Raw genomic sequence first — 14,163 nt, 5'->3', positions numbered from 1 at the left:
TTTTCAAAGATGCTTGTTTTTTTTTTTTGTTTGTTTGTTTGTTTTAATTTTATTCATTTATTGTTTGGGGCCCCCTGTCTTGATTCATTGAAATTCCAGGCAAGAAATTGGGGAATTGATGATGAAACCTGTGGCAGAGCTGTGTGGAGCCCAGCTGAGAGGTATGTGCACACATGCATACAGTATGAAGACACAAATATAGAGACACAGGAAGTAGACAGACACACACTGCACATGTATACTTAGAGATGTCTATACATGCATACACATATATAAAAATCTCATGTCTGCACCGAGCCGCATGACACCACCTCCTCTGATGGCCTCGCCTCATACCAGTGGCTGTGTGTGTGTGTGTGTGTGTGTGTGTTGTTCCCTTGGACTGGTGCTAACAGGCTGGATGTGACAGCTCCCAGCAAAAAGAACAATAGAGAGTCTGCAGGAATGCCACGGCGCTGCTGCAGAATGGCAACAACAAGGCATCTCACAGTTTGGCCGGTATGGAGGAGTAATGAAGAAGTGGTCGCTCAAGAGGCGATCTGCTGCCACCTCTGTGTGTGTGTGTGTGTGTCACTCTGAAAGGCAGAGGAGCGCTCGCGATGCCCCGGCTGCCATGCATATTCATGGTACAATGTGGCAGCACACGAGTGTCACGGCAGCCCCTGCTACTGCTGCTTAGTTTCCGTCCACAGCCCACAAGGACAGGCCTCATACCTTTGGGGCTCCTCAGCAATCATTAACGGTAATTAAGAGCCTGCATGAGACGCTGGCATTTTTAATTGGCAATTATAGATAGGCTGGATATAGATGGAAATGACAGCTATGTATATGGAACATCAACATATACAAGCAGGCTGTGATTATGCCTTGAAAATGAGGTGGGACGGAAAGGTTGAGAAGCGCTGAGGATCTTCACACAAGCCTGGCATTGTAGGAATTGAAGTGAAATAATGAGTAATGTTCACTGGGTGTGCATTTAATTTTATGTGCACCACTAAATTATCTCTCTGGACAGCCATGTAATGGTTGCCCCTCTTTTTAAGCGGAAAATTTTTTTGACAGAGCTGTGTAATAGAGTCAGTAGTTGATTGTGAGACGGCTGTGGATGGGGAGATGAGGCACTCAGGTGGCTGCCCCCCCCCACACACACACCCCTCCACACACACACACACACACACACACACTCTCCTGCCCTCTAATGTAGCCCTTGGCATGGAAATTGACGTGACATTGATGGGCACTCTCCTGCCGGGCGGGGAGCGATGCGCCTGCACAGCCTTCCAATTCACTAATAATTGCTGATTAAAAACTAGTTAAGAGCCCATGAAAACTAAAATGTGCATTAACCAAATGACCTTCTGAGAATGGCAAATAGTCTGCTTCCCTCCAGCCAAGAATGCTGACTGCTTCATCTGGGAATCTGGGCTTGGGGTTGTTTTTCAGAGAGGGAAGATAAGGAGCTCACATAGGACTATGAAATTAGCTTATTTTGCTCAAGAATGTGTTTTTTTAAGTATCCTGAATGTCATCAACTGTTTCTCACTTGTTCTCACGCAATGTGTTCATGAGTAGATATAAAACAATTATGGTACACAAAGTCTCTACCAATGCAAACATAATAGGATAGTTGTCAACAAGGTTACAGGAGTACTTTCACATTATAGCTTATACATTATATCTTCAGAAAAATCAAACACAGCAACTAACAAAATAAATTAAGCGGATTAATACAGCGAATATATGAAAAACTGCCTGTAATTAGAATTATTATGATAATCTATAATCAGTGTCGATGCTTATTTGCATGAAATGGCATAACGTCTCTCCAGTCGAATGAAGAAAATGCCTGTTGTCTCATCAAACACATTTCTGAATTATTTTCTCAAAAAGGATCTGTAATGTGATTGCATTTTGCAGATTAAATCTATTGTTGTAATCTGATTACTGTCGCTGCATTACTTTAGTGGTTTAGTTTCAGTCATAAATGATTTACCATGAAGTCTAAACACTGTCAAGTTCAACAGGTGTGTTAGTCCTCTACATGGCAGGTTCAACTACACCTCACACACACAGGCAGTTTTTTTTTTTCCTCTTGTATATGTTATCACAGCAAATTAGTCTATGATGGCAGCAAAAAGAAAAAAAAAAAAAAACGCAAAGGATCACTGTAAGATCTTTTTCTCATGTACCATTTATGTCCCGCAGTTGAAAGAGCGCGCAGACGTGAGTCAGGCATCTCCACTTGTCGTCTTTTTAAAAGTCAAAGTAATTACAGCTTCAATAATAAGATACAGCTCTGTGTGCTTTATGTCGCTAAGTACAAAATGAAAAGCAGGCGCAGGCTATGGGCTAACTGACGCAGAAAATTCAGATATTGTGTATCTCTTTTCTCTTGTATTATCCACCAGATGAGGCATTACACACTTACAAAGGCCATCAGTATTGGTCCACATCACAATGGATGCAGCTCTTTGTTCATTATTCATCATTATTGTCTTCATAGATTTGATGCCCCTGAATCAATAGCTGCCTTACAGCAAACCAGCGAGCAACACAGTATAGAAGCTCATAAGAGCATCATTATTAATGGAGGACAGAACAAAAATACAAAGTAAATACAGAGAAAAATGTATTTGGGTTAATGGGGTTATTGATCAATACCTTGACTACTGTGGCTTGCTGGGTGTTGCACTTTCTGGATGTGAAAGCTGACTTTCCCGGGGTCCAGGCTTTGTCTTGGAACAACAAGTCACCGCCCACCGGCATTTCAGGACACTCTCAGCCCCCCATATCAACAGGCATCGACACATCCCAGTGGTCAGTCTCCTCTTTAACCCGAGCCATCTGAGAGCCACAAGTAATTATTCCAGCAATAATGAGAGACAGATATGCAGGCTTGAAGCGAATGCACACAGCTAATGAGCTCCGAGCTGGAGATGGCTGCCCGAATCTGGTGGCACCCAGCTGTTCCCATCAGGTCGGGTCGGGTTTGGACGGGACAGAAGCTTCAGGTAGACACGTCAGGATGGAGTTTTAGCCTTGGGTTTTATATTTTATATTTTATGTTTTGTCATACTCTTTAACTTTAATGGATGTTGGATATATCTTGTCTTAACACGTGGATTGATGAAAGAATTTGTTTAAGTGGAATTGAAGAGACTGATATGGTGTGATGTTAAATTTGGATTTACTATCCATCCATGTCAATTTGAAAGGCACTATACAGGCTGCAGTTAAGAGTAAGTTAAAGATACATTTCTACAATATAAATGTCAGGTTTTACTGAGGCTGTGACTGGTGGTGGTTTTAGATTAAAAAAAAAAAAATTCTCAGCCACAGTTGGGTTGGATTGAAAATATCAGCCCCAGTTCAAGCTCTGAATCAGCCACTGTGACATTAGTCTGCTAATTTTCCTCCCTGGAGGTGTCGAGTATGGACAGAGACACAGATGATAGAAGGAAATGAGGCTCTCCATCAGTTTACAAAGGGAAAATCTGAAATGTTAAAGATGGTGGATCCTCAATCACACTTTTAAGATTTTGCATAATCACGCAACTTTGATGTTGACGACAGACTGTAAAAGCTGCAGGCGACAACTCAAAAACAACAACAAAAACAACAACAATGCTGCAGCCCAGGCAATCTGCCGAATTGATAAAATATTCGATACAAAAATCAAATGTATGCATCAAGTGTAAATCAAATGTATACTGTATATACAGCTCTCTCTTCCCTTTGTACCCAAGCGATCGGAGTGTGATCTTGTTGGTTGTGATCCTGCTGCCTGGTGTTTCAGAGATGGAGGCCCAATCTCGAGTCTCCCTCTGTTATCAGACTGTCTCTGGCACGGCTTTGCAACACAGCAAACAACTCTAAGTACTCACTGCTGAGGAACAATGCTACAGAGGAACAATATTTAATTTAATGCAAAAACTTATTTTTGCTGTTGCACCTGTTGACTGACTAAAGGCTGTCCAGTAAATGAAACCAGAGAGCAGAAATTTTGGAGGGAGAGAGCTGCAGCTTAAATTTGGTGACTTCATTACATGTAACCATAAGTCAGACTAATATCAGCATTAGTTACAAGCATTATGTTTTTACGTATTCAAACTGGAATTACAGACTACTTTTTCATTTCAAGCATGCAAATCATTCTCAAAGTGTTCAGCTCGTGGTGTCGATGCCCCTCCAAAGTAAAAGTCTCTTCTCTCCTTTCTGACATTGAACCTAAAGACACAGTGAGACCACTCTGCCGCAAAATCTGCTGTTTCAAACCGTTTCAAGCTTAGCGGCCAAAGATGCTGCATAAGGAGGAGCACTAAGTGTGATATGTGTTGCTTATCTTGTGTGGAGTGCAGAGGCCTATCACCATGTTCTTATTGTTCATTATGTGCTTTACTGTTTGCTTTTCTACCAAATGTTCACCCTTTGTGCTGAAGTGGCTTCCAGCATTGTCATTTTACATACAAATGGCCTCAAATTGATTCTAATTTCTCAAAGTGGCCCTCGCTAAGATTAAGCTTGACTCAGTCCTCTTCAGCAGCTCTGAGGCCCAAGTCAGCAGGGAGAGAGAGAGAGAGAGAGAGAGAGAGAGAGAGAGAGAGGGGTGGAGTGAAGCAGTTCTCTGGCATCCTTGAAAAAATGGGTTTACTGTACATAGTATCGCTATTATTATAAAGGCTGACAAAAAATATGAAGAAGTCGATATAACGATGCAATGAAAAGCAGAGGAAATCATTTTAAGTGTGGCTCATAAAATCTGAGAGGATTTCTATAAAGCGAGGGTGCAAACTGTTGCAAGACTCCAGCCTGGTTGGGGTATGTGTGTGTGTGTGTGTGTGTGTGTGTGTGTGTGTGTGTGTGTGTGTGTGTGTGTGTGTGTGTGTGTGTGTGTGTGTGTTGGTGTGGGTGTGTGTGTATACATGCATACAATTTTCCCTGCAGTTGAGAAGACCTGTAGGCAACCATGAGTCAGAGAAGAATGTCTTTCCTTTCTGGTTTTATTTTTTTTTTTTTGGTCTCTACAATGCATACTCTATCAATCTCTGTACAATGACAGAGAAAACAATTTGCTAACAAATGTTTTGAGAGTAGCTGCCCCCCACACCCCACACCGCGACCCCCACCCCTCCCCCACTTCAGCATGCAGAGATGTATGCACAATTTCATAAACACAATCAGTGCGCTGAAAGGCGGCACAAATATTCTGAAAAAAATCTCATTATTGTTCCTGAGCTATGGAAAAGCAGTCAATGGCCCATATCACACAAAATGCCTCCCCCCACCTCCTGTACAAACCCCCACCACCACCACCCTCCTCTCCACCCAGCACATAGAGCTTAATTCCACCTCCTATCAAACAATATGCAGCAGTTTGGTCAGAGGTTATTAATAATGACTAAAAAGAACAAAAACAGCAGGCCTGCGATCCAGCTGTGGTTGCCATAGAGGTGCAGCAGTAGCAGTCCACCATATTTTTCAACCACAAACCATGTATAGGGCCCCACAAGGCGGACTGTTTCATGTATTTGTTTGAAACGCAGCACCACGACTGCTGCTGGACTGTGGCGTGCAGATTTCAAAGGCTGATTTCTGAGGGGAAAAAAAAATTATCACAGTGCTGAAACAGACAGTGTGGCCTTGGAGTGATTCTGTGTATTTCCCGTCTTTTTGTGACTGGATCAAATGCAGGATGTAAGCATTGTGGAGAGACAATCGGTGCCAATTATATCATTCAAACAGTATTTGAATGCGCCGTGATCAATTTATGTCACACAGAATAGCTCAATTTTTCAAAACTTTTCTCTGAATTGTAACTTGCTGTATGCCTCTGCTGGTGTCATTAAAACGTGATTAGATTGTTAAAAACTGCCTTGCCATGTTAAAGAATGGATATCCTGATAATGGCTTTGTATTTTTGTTAGCAGTTAATAAATGTTCTTTTAGATTTGAACAGTTTTGTGCCGTGATGTCCTCTTTTCCTCTCATGGACCATGACGACCAAGAGATAATCTCTCCTCAACTTTATCTTGAAACTCAGTTGTTTCTCTTAAGAGATCATCCTCCCGATTCAGTTCACATAATTAGGAAGCCTTGACCTAGTTACGTTTGAATAAAGAACAGTGTGGCTATTGCATGTGGATGCTGTGTAAAAATGTTCACCCTAAAAGATGTGTGGGGTTGCCTTCGAGGTCTGATTGATTGTGTAATTGTTAATGAGTGCACAATGAGGAGGAGGGGTGTGAGAGGGGAAAGGGAAGTGTCCAACCAACGTGTTGCATTGTGCCTTTTTCACATGTCAGCTGAAAACCCCTCCATCAGTTCGAGGTAACAAACCATTAAAAGCCAGACAAGCCTCTTCATTAGAGAGCAGTTTGTCCAGCCATTGCATGTCAGCTGGTAATAACCAGATGGGCAGTTTGGAATATAAGGAATAAATGCCAGAACAGATATATTTAAACAGTGAATGAAAAGGTTACTATATATACAGTAACCTTTTAATTCACTGTTTAAATGTCTCTTCTGGCATTTATTCCTTATTCCTTATTAGCGCATATCAAATCAGATAATGTGTGATATGCATGTGTAAACAGAATAATTCAAAGAACTTGTAATTGACTTTTTTTCTTGTCTTTGTGTGTGTAATCAACTTGTGAATTTTTATAGTGATATCTGAAAGTAAAATTTGGAACCTCTTTCCCCTGTGTGTTAAAAACAGTGTTTTTTTGTAATATGTGGTCATAAATAGGTGATTTTCAAAACTTTCCACCAATAGGATTTCTTGGGACTTTTTCCCCTCACTCAGGACAAACTGAGGATACAAAATCAGTTGAGTTTGCTTCTCTTGCAATTTGTCCTAGGTTGACCCCAATTTTGGCCTAAAATTACTGGACTATTAGCCAAGCAGCTGAGCACATGTATAAATACGCAGATTTCAAGCTGTATGTATTAATGTCTTTTCTGAATCAATAGTAATGTTCTTAGGCAGCCAGATGGGTGTTGGCTGATTAAAGCTCTATCAGGACTGTGTGTGCATGTGTGTGTGTGTGTGTGTGTGTGTGTGTGTCCGTCTATGTTACTGGATGCTCGGTCACAGCTGACATCACCTTGGACCAAGCAGAGCTCCATCTACCTGAGCTGAGGTCTGACCAGCCGACGTAACTGCAAACACCTGTGTGGCTGTCCAGGGGCTTTTTCAAAATAAAAATTATAAAAATCTGTTGAATTTAGCCTGATAACCAGTCTAGTTATTTGACTTTCAGCCCTAAATTGAGCTGGAAAGATTCAAGTTTAAGATTTTCCAAGTGTTTTTGAGAGTCATGAATTTATTCAACGAGTTTTGAGGATGACATTAGTTAAGGCTCTGCTCTGGTTCAGTGTAGCAGAGTTTTCCAGTGAGCCAACATGAACAACACCAGAACCCTGACTCTGTTAGACTTAAATGTAACAGAATCTCCATTAATGTTCTTAGTAATACCTCTGTTTACCTGCTATTATTTGAAAAGGGCTGTGAAAAATGACCGAATCAGGTGTTGATGATCAGTTCATACAGTATAAATCTGTCATAAATACTCAACTTAGTATCTTAGTTTAAATTTAGTATGAACAAGGATTATGGTTTGGCTGATATTAAGTTGAGAAGCTGCATCATATCACCATATATGCTAAAAATATGACAGCCTACAAGTTTAGCTTTAGGATTTTTTTTTTTTTTTCCCTCAGGCAAGATTTGGGATTTGTTGATTTAGTGCTTATAACATTGGCAGTTCAATGTCTGTGCTTATATGTTGAGGTGCCTGTATCATTGTCAACCTAGAGTTTTATACCATTCGGCTGCTTGTGGAAAAGAGGGGCGCTGTGAACATTTCAGTCCTGTAGGCACCACTAGTACACTTACCGTCCATACATTTAAAGGTTTAAATTTAGATTTCAAGGTGCACGATGTAAAATTGGTAAATGTCAATTGATGTGAGGACACTACAGAGTCGGCTCACAAAAATGTGGAATAAGCACATCATTTGATGGCTGAGTAATCTGTTCATCAAACATTACAATATCACATTATAGCTGGGGCCATGTTGGAGCAAAGCAGAGCTGAATAGAGGTGGTTAACATTGGAGGAGGGAGACATATTGTTAACTTTGTGAGTTATTTTTATATTAGCTGAAATGCACATAAAAAAAAAGCCTTTGAACAGAGGTTGTCATCTTCATTCGAAGAAGTCCCTCTCATTGCTGGAGGACTACAGCGCTTGATTGCTGCCTCTCAGCTCCTATGGGCTGTGAGTGGACTATTTTTGGAGACAATCGCTGTGAGATTTTTACAAGTCAGAACTGAGGACCTTGATCATTGCCTGAACCAGAAGTGAAAAGTTAATAGAGTGAGTTTCTTGCTTTTGTCCCTCTTCCTCAAAAATTATCACAGGGTCCTAGAACCTTTGAAAGGAGGCTCCTTTGAAAAGGGGAAGGAGTTATTTTCAACCGAGCCTGTCATCGTCATTCTCCGATATGTTTAGTCTCATCTTTGCAGAATTCCTAAGTCTCAGGACACACTCTCAGAAAAAAGTGTTTAAGAATGATTAGACCACTGTAACAGCGGATCATACTATTTGATTGGACTTGATTTCATGAAGGCAGAATGGGCCTCCCCTTTGCAGATGTGCCCACCTCATGCCAATCCTATACAGTTTGGAACAGAAACCATGCAGCTTTTTACGTGCAGTACAAAAGTGTAATTTTTGCCTATTCTGAAATGGTATATTTCTGCATACTGGGGCCTGAACAGTCTTGGAGTTGCATAAATTGGGTTTGACTGGAAAGCTGAGACTCTTGTGGATTCAGTGAGCCCAATTTTATTCATGTAGACCATGGAGACCATTTTTTGAATCTTGACATCACTGTATAAAATGACCCATCGTGACCTCTAGGATAATCACAGCCTCATGAAACTTTACAGCTACAAACTAGAGGCCTAGAGCATTCAGAGGATGTCTGGTTTTCTAGGTATATTGTCAATAAAGGGGAGTTTCTGAGCAATTTCCAGAACAGAGTGCTTGCAAACCAAAATGCAATTCTTACAGAAATCTCTCAATGTTGAATGTTTCTGATACCAAATCACAGCATGAATTTTGCCATTTTTGACTATTTTTATTGATTCAGTGGCCAAAATGGTCATATTTTGCACCAACTCTGTGTAACAAATGGTATCAAAAATTGCTGCAGCAACTTATGAGACATAAATTTACATGGGAATGGCTATCATATGCTCTTATCTCAAAGTTTTTGCCGGCTAAGCCATTGTAGTTTGATACACCAAGGCCAAAGTAAGAGAGCTAAGAGTTGTGAAGAGGAAACAGAAGGGGCAGAATTTGTTTCGGGCTCCCAATACGTGCTTGCTTAGAAATGCTTAGACACCCAGGACTAAAGATCTATGCTCATAACCAGGAGAAGTCCAAATAGTAATTTCAGTGGGCTATGATGAAGGCAAAATAATAAACATAAATTCTTTTCTATGCTTTTCATGTGTCACACAATGACTGTGCTGCAGGTTTAGAGGCTACAAGAGTCGACATGGTCCAGAGAACTGATGAGTCACTTCCTACAGATTTTTTTTTTCCTGTGCTCTTCTGATTATGGAATCCTTTTCATGGCTATCTTGAGGAAAATTATATCTTTATTATATCCTTATATCTTTAAAATACCTTTTTAATAGCCCCTTTTCTCAACACATATCCCTATATATTTATACTCTTGGAGGCAAAGCTCGACACACTGAATGAATTTCTGTGCTACGTCAGTGGTTTGGCTGCATCCATCAGATTCAGTGCAGCGCTTCTGTCAGAGGGAAGTCTCTTTCCCAGACACAAAAGTTCAGCTCTCCTCAGGGAAATTGTCTATGGCCCCATATTGCAAACGTAATGACAAAATAGTAGTCTGTGCACCTCTAGCTTTCATCCTACTTCATTAAAAAGAGCTATGTCTTATACCCAGTCCCTACTGAAACACATTTGCAGCAGTCTCTTGGATTTTGATAAAGAGACTCAGATTATGTATGACAATTTTCTTAGAAGGGCATATCCCAGAAATTGGTTTGAAGCAGCTCTCAACACAGTCTGAGCATCCTCTCCTATTCTCTAGCACCTACAGAAAAGAAATTGTGTACAGGCACTCGCATCGCCACTTACTGTCTTTTGAGGTCATTTACAAACACTGTCAGGTGCTTGAGCCTGACGACGTGTGCTCTGAGTTGCTTTGCTGAACTCTTTCCTTTGTCTAATTACAGATCATGAATTATCAGGGACTCTCTGTTCAGAGAAGATGCCAAGGCAGGAAAAGCACCGATCTGATGCTCCTGGCTTCTGCCACTGAAGAGATTGTGCAGTATATTAGAATTCCTCAAAAGAGGAGAGTTTTTTTTTCAATAGACACAGGGTCATTTCTTGTCCATGTGGCTTCCAATTTGTAGGCATAAACACTGATTATTGCATTTTCATCACTGAGTTCTGAAGTTTCCATTACTGCAGATTACTCTTATTTTCCAAATAATGGAGGAGTAAATACTATCAAGACAGCAAATGTCTCAGAAATGGATCCACATCTTAAATACTGACTGATGCTTCTTAAGTATAAATAAGATCAGACAGTATTGTATGATCTGCAAAGTGTTTGTCCACAAAGCTCCCAGATCCAAGTCCAGATAATGCAGTGCAGTCCTGTTTTCCTTCACACCGCCCGGTGGGCCAAGTCACGCCTTATCAGCCCCAAGTCAGTAGTGTACAGTACAAGGTATTTATCATGAATGAATAAGGACAATATTTACCTGTTTATTTTATAGTCTCATATCAGCAGCGCCTTATATCTACAGATTTAAGTACTTGAAGATAAATTCATTCATGTATTATTGCACACAGTGGCATTTGACACAGTGGAAATACATTTGTTGAGATGGAGAGAAAGAAATCATCAGACCCTCTTACCTTGTCTTTTTCTGAGTTACTGCTGCAAGGAAATTAAAAAAAGAACAAGTCTATGTAATTACCTATTAGTGAGCAAATGTCAGTAATAGGTTATACCTCGTGTTTGCTAACCCTTGGTATTGCTGTTGGACTTTTGGATGCCTGGCTTCAGAGAGAAAAAAGCATGATTTGCAGGTATTCACTGAAAAATTGCCGGGCTGTACCGGGAGAATTAGCAGTCAAAGTGGTATATGTTCAAGTTCTCACATCAAAAACACACCACATCATATCAGTACACGGTTTCATTTCCAGATGCTTATCCTTTAAATGTAGGCCTCAGCAGCACCTTGTTACAATAGCAGCAATAATTTTTCATACTGACATATTCAATAGAAAGAGCAGAGGCAGGACAACAGAAGTTTATAGCAACAGTTAAAGAACACTTGGTTTAATTTTGGAGCATCTCTATCATAAAAACAGTGCAGCAATTAAAATGTTTTCATTGAATGTCATAACAGTATTATTATTATTATTATTATTATTATTATTATTGTTGTTGTTGTTGTTGTTGTTGTTTTATACACTACTACTACTACTACTACTACTACTACTACTACTACTACTACTACTACTACTACTAATAATAATAATAATAATAACAATAATACTTATATAATAATACTGTTCTTTTTTTGAGCCAAAAACTCCACTTGCTCCCCTGTTTCCTCTGCCTTGTTGGAGCAGGTAGGATTTCAGCGTTTGTTCAGGTACACTTTGACAGAGATGGAAAATTGTTGACACGAGGATCAAACCTGTGACCTTCCCACCATCGGACAATCTCTCTCTAACAACCAGTTCCCTCTAACCATCAAGCCCCCTGCGACCAGGATGATGAAGTAGCACCGCGCTCATGTACAGAGTAATCAAGGTAAAATTGAGGGGGTGACAGTAAAGACTGGTTCAATTCCATGGACCAATTGGAAAAAAAATGTGTGTGTGTGTGTGTGTGTGTGTGTGTGTGTGTGTGTGTGTATCAGTGGGAGGAGTTGGGGTGCAGAGGTGGGCTGCAACAGCTTCTTCAGTCATCACCCGACTCAACCAGCCAGAAAATGTAACCTCTGCACACTCAGCCCATCTGTGAATGCCCCCTCAGTTCCTCCTGTACAAATGTTTGTAATTCTACTATTGTTACTATTAAGACAAAAGGCAAAACAAAGGAGGCCTAAATTGGTTCAATGACACACACACATACATATACATATATATATACATATATATACACACACACACACACACACACACACACACACACACACACATAATAACGTTAATTAAAATTAAGTTTTTTTTTTTTTTTTTAAAGAAAAGACACCAATCCCACTTGGACACGTTACAAAATTAATAGTAAAAAAAAAAAAAAAAAAAAAAAAAAGAATAAAAAGTACCACTAGTACTACTACTACTACTACTACTACTACTACTAATAATAATAATAATAATAAATGATAATGATAATAATAATGATAATAATAATAACATCACATAATAAAAATATATTTATGAATCAAAATTATGGGGAAGTACTAATGAAACAAAGTATATACTCAGTGGCCTCTTTATTAAGTATACCTGTACAGTCTAATACAATCCAATACAGCTGTTGTGCCATAAAGTTTACTTTTCTGATGCCTATAATGCTCAGGTTTTCTTTTTGTCACAGTAATAGAGGTGTTCTATTCTATGTTTGGCATTGAGCTTATAGTTAGTGGTGCTGTTGTACTGGACTGCATTTTATTGAGAGCTGTTTCCACTATTCTGTCCCCCTCAATGTATATAAATAAAATGGACAAAAAATTAGAAACACCTCTCAATATAATGTAGTCCAGTACAAGACCTCTGCAAGCTACAAACTCAGTAATAAATACAGAATTAATTTTACACATTCTCCACAATGCCAACAAAAACTGAATATTATAAACTTTATTAAAAGGTAAAATTTATGGCAGAGCTGTTGCATTGAACTGCATTAGATTGTGCAAGTCTTCATACTGTAACTTTGAGAGGACTTTTGAACAGTTGGGAAACCAGAGGGGAATAAACTGTTCCGAGAAAATAGTTTCTGCTGATGAAGTAAGTCAAATATTTATTAAATTTTCAAAAAATAAGTGTTGGAGTTCCTGAATGTCCCAGTGCTTCATCCACAAGGGGGCGTCATTGAACAGCAATCAGCATGTTGTGTTCATACTTTGATTCTGATGCCCTGTGTTTGTCAGCAGTGTGCAGGTAAGATGCCGCTCCCCAAAGCGGCTGGATCAAGTGGAGGTCTTTCAGGCATTAGGACCACATGGCAGCCGTGACGCTGCTCTCACTACAACAGCCTGTTGTGATCAGTGGATCTGAACACAACAGACACTGAGAACATCCACTGCTGACGTATACTGCCAGGAGCAGACAACCTCCACGATCCAGATGTCTGCAATTAGGTGGCTACATCCCAACTTACTGTTACACAGGGCTGCTGATAAAAGCCATGTCCAGCAGACTATGAGGAACTCTGTGGCAGTGCCCACTGCTGACACTTTCTCAAACAGGTCACTGGGACTTTATGCTCCTGCAGCTGGTACCATTTACGTGTTTCCCCCCCTTACCAGTTTCACTCCTCTCATGACTGAAACAAGGGGGATCCATAACATTTTTCTTTTACTGTTGCTATGACACATTCCAACTGATGATGCAAACCTGATTCATGATTTTCATTGGATGGTCCTACAACAGGACTCCAAAGCACAGAATTATGGAAATGAAGTTGTATGAGAGTTGCACCATATAAACCCAGCTCTTAAGAAATTAACAAGCACCATAAAGCTCATCTTGTCGTGCTTAAGGCCGAGGTTGCATGTGACGCTTTTATCGTGCAATGTGGCTGCACGCAGTTTTATTTTGGAGTTCCATCCAATGAAAATCCTGAACTGGGTTTACATCATCATTGGAATGTTCCATATGTGTTTGGTGACACAGCAACAGTAAATATTTTATTTACAACATACAATAAATTGCATGCAAGTTACACTGTGTATCGTCGGCCTTAGATTCAAATGTTTTGCCTAAAAGTACAGTGCAGTGTTTTCACACCAGGAGCTCTGAACACATTCACTTTTTTAATAAATTACCTTTTCTGGTTCTCAGAGAGAATGTGGGTCATTGGTAGT

The sequence above is a fragment of the Myripristis murdjan genome, chromosome 14, assembly GCF_902150065.1.
Source record: "Myripristis murdjan chromosome 14, fMyrMur1.1, whole genome shotgun sequence".
Lineage (NCBI taxonomy): Eukaryota > Metazoa > Chordata > Actinopteri > Holocentriformes > Holocentridae > Myripristis > Myripristis murdjan.
The sequence above is the reverse complement of the archived record's forward strand: the minus strand, read 5'-3'. Positions refer to the sequence as shown.